This window comes from Triticum aestivum, chromosome 7D, assembly GCF_018294505.1.
Source record: "Triticum aestivum cultivar Chinese Spring chromosome 7D, IWGSC CS RefSeq v2.1, whole genome shotgun sequence".
NCBI classification, from domain to species: domain Eukaryota; kingdom Viridiplantae; phylum Streptophyta; class Magnoliopsida; order Poales; family Poaceae; genus Triticum; species Triticum aestivum.
Window position 1 is genome coordinate 236,419,618 of NC_057814.1, and position 17,357 is coordinate 236,436,974.

Below are 17,357 nucleotides of genomic sequence, written 5' to 3' on the forward strand. Positions count from 1 at the left end.
GCATTACGGAACGTTTTGGGGATATAACTATTGGGTTAACCCGCCCAGGAAGGGCCGGGTTAAGTCCCTGGCGGTTTATCGAGACAAAGCCCATGAAGACCTTTAAGGTGGTAGTCTATTATATAGATGACAAGGCCCGGAGCCCGAAGGCGAGGCCCAAACAATTGTAAACCGTCATATGTATGTAACTTGTAGTATAAGGCATGTGCAGTTAGTTACCGAGCTGGACACGTTGTTTATGAGCCGGCCGAGACTCTGTAAACCGCCGGGCGTCGACCTATGTATATAAACGGACGACCCGGTGGTGACTTAGGACAAAAAAACAGATCGGAAGCTAGGCAAAGCGTATTCGCTCCCTGGTAATCAAAACCCTAGCAATACCACCTCAAACTGGATTAGGCTTTTACCTTCACCGCAAGGGGCCGAACCAGTATAAACTCCTCGTGTCCTTTGTCCCGTTTTAACCCCTTTAAGCTAACCCCGTCGCAATGGCTCCACAACTAAGTCCTTCCATGAGGACATCTGTCGTGACACTTCCACGGCAGTTGGCGCCCACCGTGGGGCCTGCGCACGGTGGTTTTGAGTTCTTGAAGGGCAGCTTCGAGGGGATCAAGGGATACGCTATGGGCCGGATGACCAAGACTCATCGCAGCAGGCTCTACATCGACGATGCAGGCTGCGGCCCCGAGGCCGGCTCAATTGAGTATGGGTACTGGGTCCCCTTCGGCGGAATCCACGTCTTCATCGGCAAGATCGGTGAACGGGGCCCTGAGCCGGACATCTGCACCGACATCATCGAGACGGCTCAGTGTGCACGACCCACCCGAGTTCAACCCGCCGTGAAGCGTGCCTTTGTTGGGTTCATCCATGGGGCCAAGTTGGAAGGCTCTGTGTCTGGCGGTGAGACGGCCATCTACTCTGACGGTGAGTCGTCCACGGGCGAGACCAACTCAATGTATCAACTACAAGACGGATGGCTTGGGGGCTGTTCCGATGGCGACAGTATTCCAGACCTCCATGAGCCGCCGAACAGGGTGGCAATCTTCATGGCTGGCACCCAGCCGGTTCTCGGTTCAAGAACCGCTGTGGCTATGACTTCCAGTGCAGCGCTGGTGACGGCAACGGGTGCTGGCAGGTCAGCACGACCGTTAGCTGAAGTTTTAACGGATCTGTTGGAGGACCTGGCGACTCTGATGGGGGTGGAGGTAACCCCAGATAACTAGGAACAGCATAAGGCGGATGTGGCTAAACTGCGCGATGAGATAGCACAAGCCAAGGTAGAACTGGCGGCGGAAAACGCTAGGATGGCTGCACAGCGGGCCGTTTTGAACGCCCAAGCGCAGCGGATTCAAGCAGATTCATACCAGCTTATGGTGGATCAGAACGCTTCAAACAAAGTCTTGAGGAGAAAGCACCGGAGCCGTCTGCCCTCGGTTTATGAGTCGAGGGACCTTTTCAACACACCTGGGGCGGGGGCCAGTAACCCGCCAATGATAAACCGGATGACCGAAGCGCCAGGGGGTGGAGTGTCGGTTCATCTGTGCGCGACAGGTTCTCCGCATATGAATAACACCCCACCTCGACATGTGGTGACGCCGTCGGGTCATTATTCCACCCCTTTAGACAATATGATTGATGCAGCTACACGGTTAGTGGCTATACCAGTCGAGGGCGAGACCCTGACGGTGGTTGAAACCCGAAGGGCCAGGGAACTTCTTCAGACAGCGCTGGTGCAGCAGCAGGCTTATTCTTATAGTCGGGATCGGCTTCATTCGACCCCTCGTCCAAGCTGGAGCTACAGTAGGCACATTGACTCGCCAGTGGTTTCAAGTACTGAGCAGCACCATAATCAACCTCATGGGCATGACCCAGCGCGTAATGGTGCCAATGCACAGGATTTGGTGGACCAGGGCAGAGCACGTCGGGAGGCCGAGCTGGCGGCTCATCAGCCTGCGCCGGTTTACCCGACGACTTCAGTGGAGGCAGGTGTGACCTCTAGGGCTTGGGGTGTGCCGTGCTTAACGGCGTCTCTGCGAAACGAGCGTCTGCCCAAGAACTTCAAGGGCTCTCGTGGTGCCTAATTACACAGCAGATCAGCCCCCTAAGGCTTGGGTGGAGAGTTATGAGATGGCTATGGAGATGCTGGATGTTAGTGACGCTGCATGCGCTAAGTATTTCACCATGATGCTGGAAGGGACGGCTCGTACTTGATTGAAGGGGCTGCCGGCCAACTCCATCGGGTCATGGGCAGAGCTGAAGGCCTGGTTTATCCAGAATTTCAAAGATACATGCAAGCAGCCCATGTCGATCATGGATTTGGTTTCTTGCGTTCAAGCTGAGGGCGAGTCAACAACCAGCTGGGTGTGCCAGGTCTCGACTATCATACATTCCTCAGATAACATCAACGTCGGCTCAGCGGTTTTAATGTTGGAGAAAAATGGCCATTTTATTCCACTCAAGCAGAAGCTTGGGCGGCTTCAGCATCTTTGCAACGGCATGGGGGAGCTTATGGCGGCTCTTGTCAAGTATGCCGACTCTGATGGTACCAAGGACCCCGACTCTAAGGATGAAAGATTGGGAAAGGGAAAGAAGAGTTGCGGCATGAAGGGACAGCAGTACAACCCTACCAATTAGGGCGGCAACGGTAAGCGCAAGGCTGATGATTTTGTGGCTAACACCGGTGCACGAAATTATAACCAGTGTCGTAAGGGGAGGCCGACTCAAGGGACAAGGTTTGACCTTGAAGCAATATTGAATCAGCCATGTCCCAAGCACAGAACGGAGGAGAAGCCGGCTACCCACCTGTGGAAGGATTGTAGTATCATGAGACATTTTAGGGAGTCTGTCCAGCACAACCATGGCCCGAACGACGGTTCAGGATCCGACTCTCATGGTCCGGGTCATGGAGGTGTCGGTTCAAATTCCGGGTTTCACGGCCAATGCAATCAAGGTGGTTACGACCAGCAGAATAATCAGGGAAATCAGCAGCAGCAGCAGCAGTCTGGTTATCAGAGCAACCCGAAGCAATTGAATAGTGGATAGTACCACGTCTTCACCACCAGCCTATGTAAGCGGGATCAGAAGCTTCATAAGAGGGCAGTGAATGCTGTTGAGCCGGCGGTGCCACGTTATTTACGGTGGTGAGAACAACCTATTGTGTGGAGTTGTGAGGATCACCTACCCCGGGTTGATAATCCGGGTCACCTGGCTCTGGTGGTGGCACCTCAGGTTGGGGACTATAAATTTACTAAGGTACTCATGGATGGAGGCAGCAGCATTAATATACTTTATTATGAAACCTTCCGTCGCATGGGACCGACTGACAAAAATCTTAAGCCGTCAAACACTGTGTTCCATGGTGTGGTGCCGGGTAAGTCAGCATATCCGGTGGGTAAGATATATTTGGAAGTTGCCTTTGGAGATGAGCATGATTCCAGATCTGAAACTCTCACCTTCGAAGTAGTCAAGATTAAGAGCCCTTATCATGCTCTATTTGGGCGGCCAGCTTATGCTAAATTCATGGAAGGGCCTTGTTATGTTTACTTGCAGCTTAAGATGCCGGGTTACAAGGGCACCATCACAGTGCATGGGAGTCACAAGGTGGCCCTGGAGTGTGAAGAAGGTGATGCTGCTTATGCTGAATTAGTTTGTGCAACAGAGGACCTAAAATTTTACAAAGATAATGTTGACCCGGCGGACATGACGTCCTTGAAGAAGCCAACCACAGAGCATGATCCTTCGTTAAAGTTTAAATCGGCAGATGACACTAAGTTGGTTGATTTTGTTCCTGGCGATTGATCCAAGCAGTTCAGCATCAGTGCCCATTTGGATCCGAAATAGGAAAGCACGCTCATCGAGTTCATCCGTGAGAACCGGGACATCTTTGCATGGAAGCCTTCTGACATGCCGGGTGTACCGAGGGAACTCGCTGAGCACACTCTTAATATTGATCCGAAGTTTAAGCCGGTGAAGCAATTTCTTCGTTGTTTTAACAAGGAGAGGCGGAAGGCCATTGGTGAAGAAGTGGCCCGACTCTTGGCGGCCGGGTTTATCGTTGAAGTTTTTCATCCTGAATGGTTGGCTAACCCAGTGTTGGTTCTTAAGAAGAACGGCACTTGGCGAATGTGTGTGGACTACACGAACTTAAACAAGGCTTGTCCGGCTGATCCGTTTGCTCTCCCGCGTATTGATCAAATCATTGATGCTACGACGGGTTATGAGCGTTTGAGTTTTTTGGATGCTTACTCTGGTTATCATCAGATCAAGATGGCAGTTAAGGACGAGGAGAAGACAACTTTCATTACTCCGTTTGGAGCCTTCTGTTATGTGTCTATGCCTTTTGGGCTCAAGAGTGCCCAGGCGACTTACCAGCGGTGCGTGCAGAATTGCCTTCACAATCAAATCGGGCGTAATGTTCATGCTTACATAGTGACATTGTGGTGAAATCCAGGAAGAAGGAAACCCTGATTGATGATTTGAAGGAGACATTTGACAATCTCCGGGTTTATAAAATGATGCTTAACCCAGCCAAGTGTGTTTTTGGTGAACCGGCGGGTAAGCTTTTGGGTTTTCTGGTCTCTAACAGAGGCATTGAAGCTAAACCGGAGAAGATCAAGGCTATTACTTCCTTGGCTAAACCGGCATGTATCAATGATGTCCAACGCTTGGCGGGTCGGATAGTGGCTTTGAGCCGGTTCATAAGCCGCCTGGGAGAAAAGCTATTCCTTTGTATCAGATGATGAAGAAGACAGATAATTTCGTGTGGAGTGATGCGGCTAATGAGGCGTTTGAGGCACTTAAGAAGCAACTGGCTGAGCCGCCGGTTCTTGCTGCCCCCATTGATAAGGAACCTATGTTGTTATATGTGGCTGCCAATGGTCGGGCCGTCAGTGTAGCTATTGTGGTGGAAAGGAAAGAGGCAGGCAAGGAGTACCCGGTTCAACGGCCGGTTTACTACATCAGTGAGGTACTTATTGAGTCCAAGCAGAGGTATCCGCACTGGCAGAAGCTTGTGTACGGGGTTTTCATGGCAAGCCGGAAGCTTAAGCAATATTTTCTGGGTCATCCCATTACTGTGGTTAGCTCCGCTCCTTTGGGAGACATCATCCAAAACAGAGAAGCCACAGGCCGGGCTGCCAAGTGGGCCATTGAGCTTGGACCCCATGGTTTGAAGTATGTACCTCGTACGACCATCAAGTCCCAAGCACTCGTGGATTTTATCAATGATTGGACAGAGTTGCAGACGCCTAAGGAAAAGCCGGATAACACATATTGGACTATTCACTTTGATGGATCCAGGCAGTTGGAAGGCTCGGGGGATGGAGTTGTTTTGACTTCCCCACGAGGTGATAAATTTTCTTATGTTCTCTGGTTAATGTTCCCTTTTACTAACAATGCAGCTGAGTATGAGGCCTTGCTCCACAGTCTTCGGATGGCAAAGGGGATGAACTTAAGCCGGGTGAGATGTTTCGGCGACTCTGATCTGGTAGCTCAGCAAGTTTGGTACTTGGGATTCTAAGGATCCACTCATGGCGGCTTATCGTTGAGAGGTTGATGCTATTGCGGGTCACTTCAAGGGTTATCAAGTTGAACATATTGATCGCAGGAAGAATGAGGCGGCTGATACTTTAAGCCGATTAGGATCTCAGCGTAGGACGGTACCACCTAACACATTCCTGGATGTTCTGCTTAACCCTTCTGTCAGATTACCTACAGAGGAGGATCTTGCTAGCCCTGACCCAGAGGTACAATTGGTGGCGGCCCTTCATGCCATTCCTGACTGGACAGTTCCATATCTGGCTTACATGACCCGGGGCGAGTTGCCAGAGGATGAGATCTTGGCCAGACAGATAACCCGACGGTCTAAGTCAATGTCGATTGTCAATGGGGAGTTGCACCATCGTAGTGTCACAGGGGCGTTTCAGCGTTGTGTCTCTCCTAAAGAAGGCTGTGAGATTCTGTGGAAGATTCACGAAGGAGATTGTGGTCATCATGCCGGCTCTAAATCTCTTGTAGCCAAGGCTTTCCGTCATGGGTTCTATTGGTTGACGGCTCATGCTGATGCTGAGGATTTGGCCAGCAAAGGTGACGGTTGTCAGAAGTTTTCACGACGAGCTCATGTGCCGGCTCAAGAATTGAGGATGACTCCAATTACTTGGCCGTTTGCAACTTGGGGGCTTGATATGGTTGGGCCTTTCAAGAGATCCAAGCACTACAAAAAAATACACTTCTGTGATGATACGTGTTTGTCACAGTAGGTCACGTTTTCTGTCATGCATGTACATCCATGACAATTTTATGACAGAATCAAGATAGTCATACATGTGCTGTCGTAGAAGTGTTCCATGACATTACCAAAATTATCATCACGGAAGTGTCCACTTCCATGATGATAAATCGCGCGTCACAGAAGTGCTTTCGTCAAGGGTGACCGACACGTGGCATCCACCATAACGGAACGCCGTTAAGCTATCGGGTCCGGTTTTGGATCCGATAACCCGTTAACAGCCCCGACCAATGGGGATTTTCCACGTGTAAAATCATCATTGGCTGGAGGAAACACGTGTCGGCTCACTGTTGGGACATATGTCAGCCACTAATTGGACCCAAAGCGCCTATGATACGTCGACACGTGGCACGGCCCAACACAGGCCCATTCCTATGAAAAGGCCGGCCCATTTGACTTGGTCAAAAGGTGGCGGGCTGGCCCACGGCAAGCCTATTAACGGCATGTTCGCATATAGCCCATTTACAGCCCGTTAACCCAGGGTCCGTTTACGGCCTATCCAAATTAGGCCCAGTAGCGCCATCTGGGCCGTCCAATATAATTCCAGCCCGTTTTAACTTCCGGCCCATGTATTGCCCATGACGTCTTTCGGCCCATATGAGGCCCTTTGTAACTCTCGGCCCATTAACGGCCCGTGGTAAAACTGGCCCGTAATGAACAGTGTATCACTTTATACCCATTAACGGCCCATTATTCCGTTGGGCCGTTTCCAGCCCATGTTATCTTTCGGCCTTATCAGGGCCCATTTATTCTCGGGCTCATTTCCAGCATTCGTTTACTTCTGGCCCGTTACTGTCATTTTCTGCTTGTGGGCCAAATTCAGCGCGTGGTTACAGTCGGCCCGTTTGTGGCCCGTTAATACGTTGGGCCATTTTCATGTCAAAAAAAACTCGTTGGGCTGTTTTCATAGAGTTATCAAATACGGCCTATTAATGGCCCGTTATTGTCCACGAATAGTACGACCCATGATTGGCAAAATGATGATACGCCCCGTAGAAGGCCCATGGATCCTACGGCCCGTAAAAGGCCCATGGATCGTATGGCCCGTAGAAGGTCCATGGATCCTACGGCCCGTATAGAAGGCCAATGGATCCTACGGCCCGTAGAAGGCCCATGGATCATACGGCCCGCACGAGGCCCATGGTTACAAAAGTCCGTGTGTTGCCATGATTATTTTGGCCTAGTTTCCAAAAATAGGTTACTGTGGCCACTAGAAAAACACAGAAAAAGAACTGCAGTGACTACAAGCAAACAACTAAACTAGACAATAAGGAAATAAATAAGCAAGCAATTAACGCTAGCCTATTACCGCTATTACACATATTACATCCACTGGGCATCAATGTTCGCCACCAGTGCAAATATAGGGAACAATGGCCGTCAAAATTGGCCACCAGTGCAAATAAACGCGGCAGCAAAACAAGAGCATAACTGAAACAACTTCAGAATAGCTCAAGAAACATTATCCTGGGTATCCACCATGCTGGCAATAAGCTTAGCAAGCTTATTAGCTTTGTCCTGTTTGGCGCTAAAATCCTCCAACGCTTGCTGTTGCACCAGAAAGTATGCATCTGAATACTCCAGGGACTTTCGCAGTCCTTCCGCTTCTTGTCGTAGCACAACTAATCGATGTCTTTCAGCTTGTAGTTGAGACTCAAGAAACCAAACTGATTCAGACACCGAGTTTGAATAGCTTATGCAAGCGGTAGTGGCCAGTAACTCGAACACTAAACCAAGACAGGACTTTGGGGTTGTCTCACTGTCTTCGAGATAGTCTTCCTTAGCTGTTTTACCAGCTTTGTTGGAGACCAACAGGGATGTGTCACTATCCTGAACCATATCTGCATTACTTCCTTTACCATTGCTTAATAAGGCACCCTTCCCCAATATTCTGTCAGCATTCTAAAAGAAGAAACAAGCAGACACATAACAGGTTTAGCATGTACTAGTATATGAAACTCATTTCGGTGAACCAGTTCATTAGTAAGGTGGACATGATTAAACTACCAAGTCTTCTATTGCCAAGTACTAGTACATAATAAAAGCATCAAACAAACATATATCTATGTTTTTTTTTGAATATTTACTGTGAGGCAAAGCCCCACAACCCTTTATTAAAAAAAGATCCACTGTACAAGTAAAACAAACTATACAAGGAAGGAAAACAAAAGGGGAAAGAGTCTACCTATTTGCTAACTAACTGTACTTGCTTTACAACAAAGAATCAATCCAAGCCAAAAGTTTCGGCTTGTTACAATCCTTCACCCTGTGAGCAAGCAAGGAAATGTCATGGATGAAATTACACTTCCAAGCACTAAAAGTAGCTCTCTCAGCTCAGAAAATTCTGCCATTTCGCCGGATCCAAATATTCCAGGCTGCTGTTAGTATAACTTCAACGAAGAAAGGGTGTGTGAAGTTAGACCTGGCGTGCAGGAGACATTGCAGGATATCTGAACCTCCAGACCAATAAATACCCAAATAGTTCCAGATTCTACAGCTGAAGGTGCAGTGAAAAAATAGATGTATCCTATTCTCATACGCCAACTCACTGCAGATGAGGCAAAGATTGTCATCCTGATTCGAGCGCCAGTGTCTCCTAACCAGCATATCCTTGGTGTTAAGTCTGTCAAAGAACAAAAGCCAGCCAAACACCTTGATCTTCATGGTGCATTTACTCTGCCAAAGCCATTTACAGGGTTGTATTGTAGGCAAGTGGGAGTGCATGATCCTGTAAAAACTTTTTGCCGTATACCCTCCTGATTGACCAGGCCATATCCAAACATCAGGGATGGTGGGGTCTCTGTCTAACTGCATGATCCAATTTTCCAATATGTGCAACTCAGCATCAGCTTCCTGAGAAAGAGGCAGATAAAACATGGAGAAGAGATCCTGGGATTGGAGAAATTCCCTCACAGAGATCCTGTCATTAATGACAAAAGAAAACAACCTTGGCAATCTCCAACAGAGGGGTCTAGCAGAGCCCCCAATGTGCCAGGAATTAGTCCAGAAAAGGGCAGAATCACCCATGTTGATGTGAACTGAAGCAATAGCAGTGTAAGCCTCATGCAGCTTCAGAATATCTCTCCACCAGAAAGATCCAACAGTAGTTGTTGCCTGTGGGACCCCATGATCATAGTAACTATTCCATATGAGGGTCACCCAAGGAACATCAACCTTGTTATAGAATTTATGTAGATGCTTGAGAAGCAGCCCTTTGTTCTGGATGTTCAGATTAATAATGCCTAAACCACCCTTATCTCTTGGCCTGCAAACGAGCTCCCAAGCAGCTAGGGACTATTTTGGAACATCATTATTACCCCTCCAAAGGCATTGCCTGAAGATCCTGTCCAGTTGCTTAATGATCCCGGCTGGGATATTGAGGGTACACAGAAAGTATATTGGCAGAGAGGTCAGGACAGAGGTGAGAAGCTGCAAACGAGAGCCTTGATTCAGCATAGAAGAGCTTGCAGTTAACCTCCTTTCAAGACTGTCAACTAAGGGCATGAGGTCGATGATCCTAGGCCTTGTAGTTCCCAATGGCAATCCAAGATAAGTAAATGGAAGTTGGCCAATTTTACAACCAAGAATAGCAGCAAGTCTGTCAGCCTCCTCATTAGGCATATTCAGTGGGATCATTGAGGATTTAGCAAAGTTGACCTTTAAACCAGTGGATTGTTGAAATGTAAGCAGCATATTCTTGAGGGCCACAAGCTCATCATCCTTAGCTGCAAGAAATAGGATCGTGTCATCCGCATATTGAATGATGGGAAAATCCCTGTCATGTGTCTGAAGAGGCAAAGAGAGTGTGCCAGACGCGAGCATTTGATTGACCACATATTGCAATAGGTCGGTTGCGATGACGAACAACAGAGGAGAGAGTGGATCACCCTGCCTGACACCACACTTACACAAGAATTGCTTTCCAGGAATGCCATTTAACAGCACAGACGAAGAACCTATAGACAATAGCTGTTTAACCCAAAGAACCCATTTGGCATCAAAACCTTTATGCTGCAACATCTGAAGAATAACCTCATGCTCAACTGTGTCAAAGGCCTTAGCAAAGTCCAACTTAAGGATTACAATTGGGCGCTTGGATTGCTTACATTGATGAATATACTCAAAGCTCCAGGCCAGACAATCCTGAATCGACTGGCCCTTGAGGAACCCATATTGATTTTTGTGGATGCACTTGAGGATCACCCGCTGCAATCTGTTGGCCAGTAATTTTGTGAGGAATTTAAGACATGTGTTGGTTAGGGAAATCGGCCGGAAATCATCCGGCCCTTCTGGTGACATGATTTTGGGAATGAGCGTAATGAGGGAGTTGATATTTTCCAACGAGAGCTTCCCCTCATAAAAAGCCCGAATCATCCTCAAGAAATCCCCCTCAATGATAGGCCAATAGCGCTTGACGAACATCCCATTAAAGCCATCTGGGCCAGGTGCCCGATCCGCCGGCAAATCCTTCAAAACTTTGTGAATTTCTTCATCAGAAAAAGGCAAGGATAACTCCTCCAGCCCCGGGATGGGTTGAATTAAATGATTCAAATCAAAGCCCATAGAGATCCCTTGGGCCCGGCCCATCCTAGATTTGAAAGAGGCCCAAAGGATTCCCGCCATCTGAGCATGATCAGTCACTGGATCAAGCATGGAGCTGGTTTTGAGACTGGAGATTGAGTTTCTCCTCATACGCTCGGAGGCCATGGCATGAAATTTTTTTGAATTCTCCTCACCAACCTTGATGTACCTAATAGTGCACCGCTGCTTCCAATATATGTAGTGAAGTTTTAACAGATGTTCATAGTGTAACTTCACGAATTTCCGGAAGTTGAATTCCGGCCGTGTTAAAGGTCGCACTTCCTCCAGCTGATCAAAGTGCAGAATCACCTTTGAACAATCAACAGTAAGCTTTTTGATGTACGATAATTTTTTGCTCCAAATTTTCAAATCGTACCGCAGTCGCTTAAATTTCCTTGTGATAACCGCGGAAGCAGAAAGATCAGAGAAAACAGGTGCATTCCAGGACTTGGAGACACAATCCATGAACCCCGGCATATCCAACCAGAAATTTTCAAACCGAAAAATCTTCGTCGCAGGAATGGTAGTGTCAATGGACACCACACAAGGCACGTGGTCAGAGGAAGTTCTGGCTAGTGGGGTAACCACGGTGTTTGGGTAGTGTGAAATCCAATCAGCAGTAGTGAAGAACCAATCGAGTTGCTCAAGCAGGGGGTTCTGCTGCATATTAGACCAGGTAAAGCTCCGTCCCTTCAAGGGCAGCTCCAAAAGTCCCAGGTGACCAATTATTTCGTTGAATAGAAAGATATCATTGGTATCACCACCCGGAAGGTTTCGGTTGTCCAAAGATCTGATGAAATTGAAGTCCCCCAACAAGAGCCAATTTTCATCCGGTGGAATTGGTAGGTGATAAAGCCAACTAACAAAATCATCCCTAGGCTGGCCCTCACATGGCCCATAGACAGAGGTTAAGGTCCATTTTTCAGAATTCTGTAACGACTGGAAAGAGACGATAACACCAAACCTCTGAATATCCACAAGCTGACCATGAAAGATCGAGGAATTCCAAACAACGAGGATCCCACCAGAGGCTCCAACAGAAGGGGAGAACGCAAATTGATCAAACCGCCTAGGGCAAAAGGATCTAATCGTATGGATATCAAAGCTCTCACATTTAGTTTCTTGCAGACAAATAACAGAACATCTGCTCTCCTCAATCTTGACACGGAGATCACGCTGTCGAGCCTCAGAATTGAGCCCTCGCACATTCCAACAGAGCACATTCCAGTTGCGAAAATAGCAATTATCCATAAAAAAACAACGTAGGGATATAGTTGCAGATCCAGCTGCTTAACAGCATGGACATAAACGGACCACATGTTGCAATAACAGTAACCAAGTGTTGCAGACAGTCACTGAAAACAAAAAAAGAGCGCAAAAGCAAAAGCGCCCAACTCGCCAGGAATCTTCGTGGGCCATCAAGCATCATGTGAACCATCACCTTCTTCAGCAGGATTGGGAGAAGCCATAAGCTTCTCCACTGATAACTCGGCTGGATCGATGCCCAAAGCCACTCCAATGGCCTGCAGCGTCGGAATAGGCGTCGGAGGTGGGAGAGGGAGCATGCTGGGCTCATCGTCAAGTCGAAGCTTCTTGGCCTTCGGGCGATGCTGGGGGGCAGACCTCGGAGGAATGGCAGAGACGGGCTTCATGCCTGTCCTCTTTGCAGCACTGCGCGTCATGCGTCGAATGGAGAAGTCGGAAACTGGCTCCACAAGCGTGATAGAGCGCCTTGAGCATGCAGACTGACGTGGTCGCTTACCCAGCGGAGAAGGTGTAACCGAAGAAAACTGAAAGTCCTCTTGAGAGACCTGGTAAGTGGAGCACGAGTGATCGTCAGATGCCAACTCCTCAATGACCACCGAGGAGCTGGGTCCAGGGACGGAGACATCAGGCGGAGCAGAGAAAAGCTGATACTTCGCTTGCAGATCGGCAGACCCAAATTTGATTTGTAGCAACAGCGCAGAAGAACTAGGGAGGCAGGCTGGTATATCCTTGATGAAGAATTCAGGTAACAAAGTCTTGAAAGATCTCTCCCAGATCATGGCCGGCGGCAGAACTGGTCCATAAAAAACCCAGACCAGGCCAAGATGAATCGGCTCCAGCTGCACAATTGGTGGGGCTTGTAGAGGCTGCTGGACCTCAGCCATATCCTCATCGTCAGAAGAATCCGCAGATGGGTTCAGAATCATAGAATCCTAGTCTTGGACAGGTTGGACCTCTTGATGCTGCTGCTGATGGTCAGGCTGAATCTGCTCCTCCCATGGGCCCCATCCTGCTCCTTGCGGCACATTGTCAGCCCAGCCCGCCCCCTCATTCTGCCCTTGAGGAGGGCCCGGAGGAACAGCGTTCCATCCCAAAGCAGGGTATGGAGGCATTGCCCAAAATGGCTGCGGCACTTGAACTCCAGGCAACGGGTGAGGGTTCCCATTTAGAGGCATTGGGTCCTCATCCGCTGGGATCATGGCACCAGCGAATTCCCCTGACAGGATATAACAACCAGCAGACCAAGAAACCATGACGTCGCCCCAATTGGCAAATTCCCGAAAGGTGACCGAACGAGGAACTAGCGCATTGTCGGGGAATGAGGCATGGACCAAAGCTCGAACCTTGCGCCGGTCAGTACTATTCCAGTAGTGAAACTGCCCAAAAGAGCCAACCATATCAGCAATGCACTGCGTATTCCTGTAGTCTAAAGGGATGCCGATGAACATCAACCACCCCGTCCGCTGACCATGAATAGCACGAAAACCTTCACCCTGATTATGCGGAATAAAACGGACAAAAAACTCGTTGCCATCATCATCAATCCCTAAGGGAAATGGTGGATGCAGAGTCAAAGAGCCCCGGACAACTGGATCTTCCATCTCAAACAGACCAACTCCTTGATACCAAGTCTGAGCAGAAAGAACTGGAACATGCATCACTTGAACTAGAAAATCAAGAACCTACTGGCGACGGACCCCAACTAGCTCTGGAGGCGGGATCGGCTCCACAATGGCCACCATGTACTGCTCATGCGCTCGGGGCGGCGGGACGACCGGCGTGTAGAAGGTGCGAGGTAGACGATCTGCTCCGCCATCTTCAATGTCAAAGCCCGCAGGGATAAAGCGATGCGGGTCAATCTCAAACACCGCCATTGAAGGCTGCAGAGCAGGAGCCGGACCAGAGCTGGGGGAAGCGTGGGCGTGCTCGTGAGGGCGGTCCGGCGGCGATGGTGGCGGCGGAGAAGCAGATGGGGTTTTCTCCGGAGGCGTTTGGTCTCGGGAAACTGGAGAGGCAGGGGGAGAATCCTCTGTTCGGTCCCGCTTCCCAAAACCCGGCGATGGGACTTTAGGCACCCAGACGGATAAGTCAGGCGGCTTGCCGGTGCAATTTTTTTTAACGTGTCTCGAACGAAAACAATTACGGCACCGGACCGGATTCGTGCATGTCTTTGATGTGTGGCGCATAGCCAAGCAATTCTGACAGTCCCAATAGCTCGCAGCCATCTCTTCAATCATAACATCAAAACTTTGCAAGTCTCGGATAATATCCTCAGGGGACGAAGCCCTAGAGGCCATAGGTGATGGGCTGCCACTCTCGTCATCTGACAGACATATGGGCTGCACCCTGGAGCCCAACTGAGGAATATGGCCTGGTAGAGGCGGTTGAGCGGGTACGGTAGAATCCAAACCTTCCAATGTGAAAACTAAACGGCCACCCGAAGTTCCAGGGTTTAAACGGGCAGGAGATAAACCCTCCGGGGAAGGCGGGATTGTTCCAAACTGAATCGCTAGCCTTGCCGGCGGTGGGGTGGTCGCCGGAGAAAGATCATCTGCATCCTCATGAGACGAGACACGGTAGCCCGCTGCTCGGACCGTGGCCACCTCATCGGTAGATGGGCCATAGCTATAGCCCTTACGCGCTGGGTACTGCATGAACGTTGCAAACGTAGCATGCTTCTTAGGAAGAGATCTGGCCGCGCGAGCACGGAGAGAAGATTTGGCCGGAGGAAATTTCATGGCCTCTAAACCAATACGAGCTCTCCTCTTAGAGGGGCTGACTAAAACCCATTCCTCTTGGCATTCAGATTGCCAAAGACGGAATTCCTTCTGCCAATCCGGGCCACCATGACCCCAGAGGTGGAAAAAACACTTGAACTGATCGCAGACAAAACTCCGCTAGTGCAGAATGAAAAAACCCACCTCCTTGCAAGAAACGTTGAAAGAGTAGACGCCATGGTGAAGAAAAGATACCTTGAGGTGGGAGCAATAACCTCCGATGGCCGCCTCAAGAGCGAACCCCACTGTTTCCTCATCAAGCCGGAAGGTGTGTCGTGCAAAAGAGACGACCATAATGAAATGGCCCGTGTCTTCAGATGGATGCACCGATCTGTTGAAGGTGCGTTGGATCTCAGATGCCAACTTCATCCCCGGGGAGAAATCCAATCCCAAGGAGAGCGCAGCGTGAACCGCCATGAGGAAGATGACAACCAGAGGCGAGAGGAAGAGACGCCGGGAAAGATGAGCCGATCAGATGGCAAAACCCACGGAGGGATGTGGGGATCGCCGGCGATGTGGGGTGGCTAGGGTTAGGGTGGCGGTGGGGAGGTGGGAGTCGCCATCCTCCGCGGCAATCTCTGCTAACATATATCTATGTCCTATGGTCACTGCATTGTCCTGCCAAATCAAACAGACACGGTTCAAATCATATCAGTTCAAGACAAAGCAGCAGTGAAAGAATACAAAGCGTGGGAAACTACACGGCACAACAAGATTTCAGATGGGTACTACGGGTCTACATGTACAACAACACTATTGGCTCTTTTGTGATGCTAGTAATGTGCATGATATGAGAAGTCAACTGTATACACAATTGAAATTGAAATCAACAGAGCTATTGATAAGAGCAAGCCTGTTAAAGAAACATGCGTGAACATACCTGTTGTGCCATTGGAGTTTCGATTGGATCCTTCAATTTAAAAATAACTTTGTAAGAGCAAAGCAGTATGCACGATAGCAATCATAGTTAAAAAAGGCGCGCCTAGGCTCTAGGCGTTGGCAAAACGCATTGCGCATAACTACACTTAATCTATGCATAACTGCGCATAAGCATGCGCTTTGGTCAGTAAAGCGCAAGGCGGTGGCAAAATGCACAATTAACGCCTAGCGCTTTTTTGAACTATGATAGCAATGGAATCTTAAATTAGAACAGTTGTTCTTCATGTTTAGGCACTTGTTCTACATGAACAGAGTACGGTAAGACGCAAGAATATAGTACTTAAAAATAGAAAATGAGCTCATAGCCTTACCACATTCTTGGTTCGAGACCAGTACAGAACAAGGCGTTCCCAGTCATCGTCCAGTAAATGTGTCTCAGGAGAACGTAAGGGAGTTTGATGAGTTTCTTTGCCGGTGAAGTACGTTTTCTTCAGGTAATTCCGATACTGCCACCAAGCATTCTTGAAGATAGCAGAGGTATTAGCACAGGTTACCTCATCCAGAGTTTCAAATCGGTAATTCTCTATAGAGAAAAATGGGAAAATTTGTTGCATTATAACCATCATGGAGGTAGGATGTATGGGACAAAGCAAAGTAATTACCATGAATAACATACTTACACATAACTCTTGGACAAACACCTGCAACTGGCATTTTCCTTCATCTTCAGTATAATATTTCCAAGATGGGAAGATACGCACATACGATTTAACAACATCAAATGCAATAGATGCTAAACTACGACTAGCTGGTTGTGCTTCCTCCACAGGAATAGGCGTACTAACTGGTGGAGTTGGGGTTCGCCATGGTAGTACTGGCCCTTTGGGCACTGGAGCTACCTTACTAACTGCTCTTGTTTGGGAGCTTTGTGGTGGAGATGGTGCTGTGTCAACAGGAACTGGGTTACTATCTGCTGGGGTTGGGGTTAGATTGGGTTAAGCTGGTTCTCTATCCATTGCAGTAGGGGTACAATCTGCGAGAGTTTGGGTTATGTGTGGTAGGGCTGGTTCTCGTGCATGTACAACCGGGGTGCTATCTCCACCAAGAGGTAGCACTATTTTATTTGAAGACCGTGTTTTTAGTCCGCTAGATACTGGCATCACCCGCTCCAGTTCAAATGGCTGATAAACAGGAAACATAGTTGAATGTACAGACATTGTATGAGAGACAGATGCAATAGATAGTGTGGAAAAAGAGGACATGAAATAGTTGACATGTATATTGTTTAACTAAAACGGATAGCATGACATAATTTCACATATATGATGTCTATCTAAACTGGATAGCATAGCATGACATAATTCAAAGATATGATGAATAACTAAACAGGATCGCATGACATAATTCACCTACATGTTATCTAAGTAATCAGGATCGCATCATTTAATTCACATATGTGATTTATATGCTAAACAGAGGGCATTAGATATGATTTCTGAACTAAGAACATGGTGTTGAATATTGTGTATATGATGTCTAAACTATGCAATGCAAGACACCATATGCAT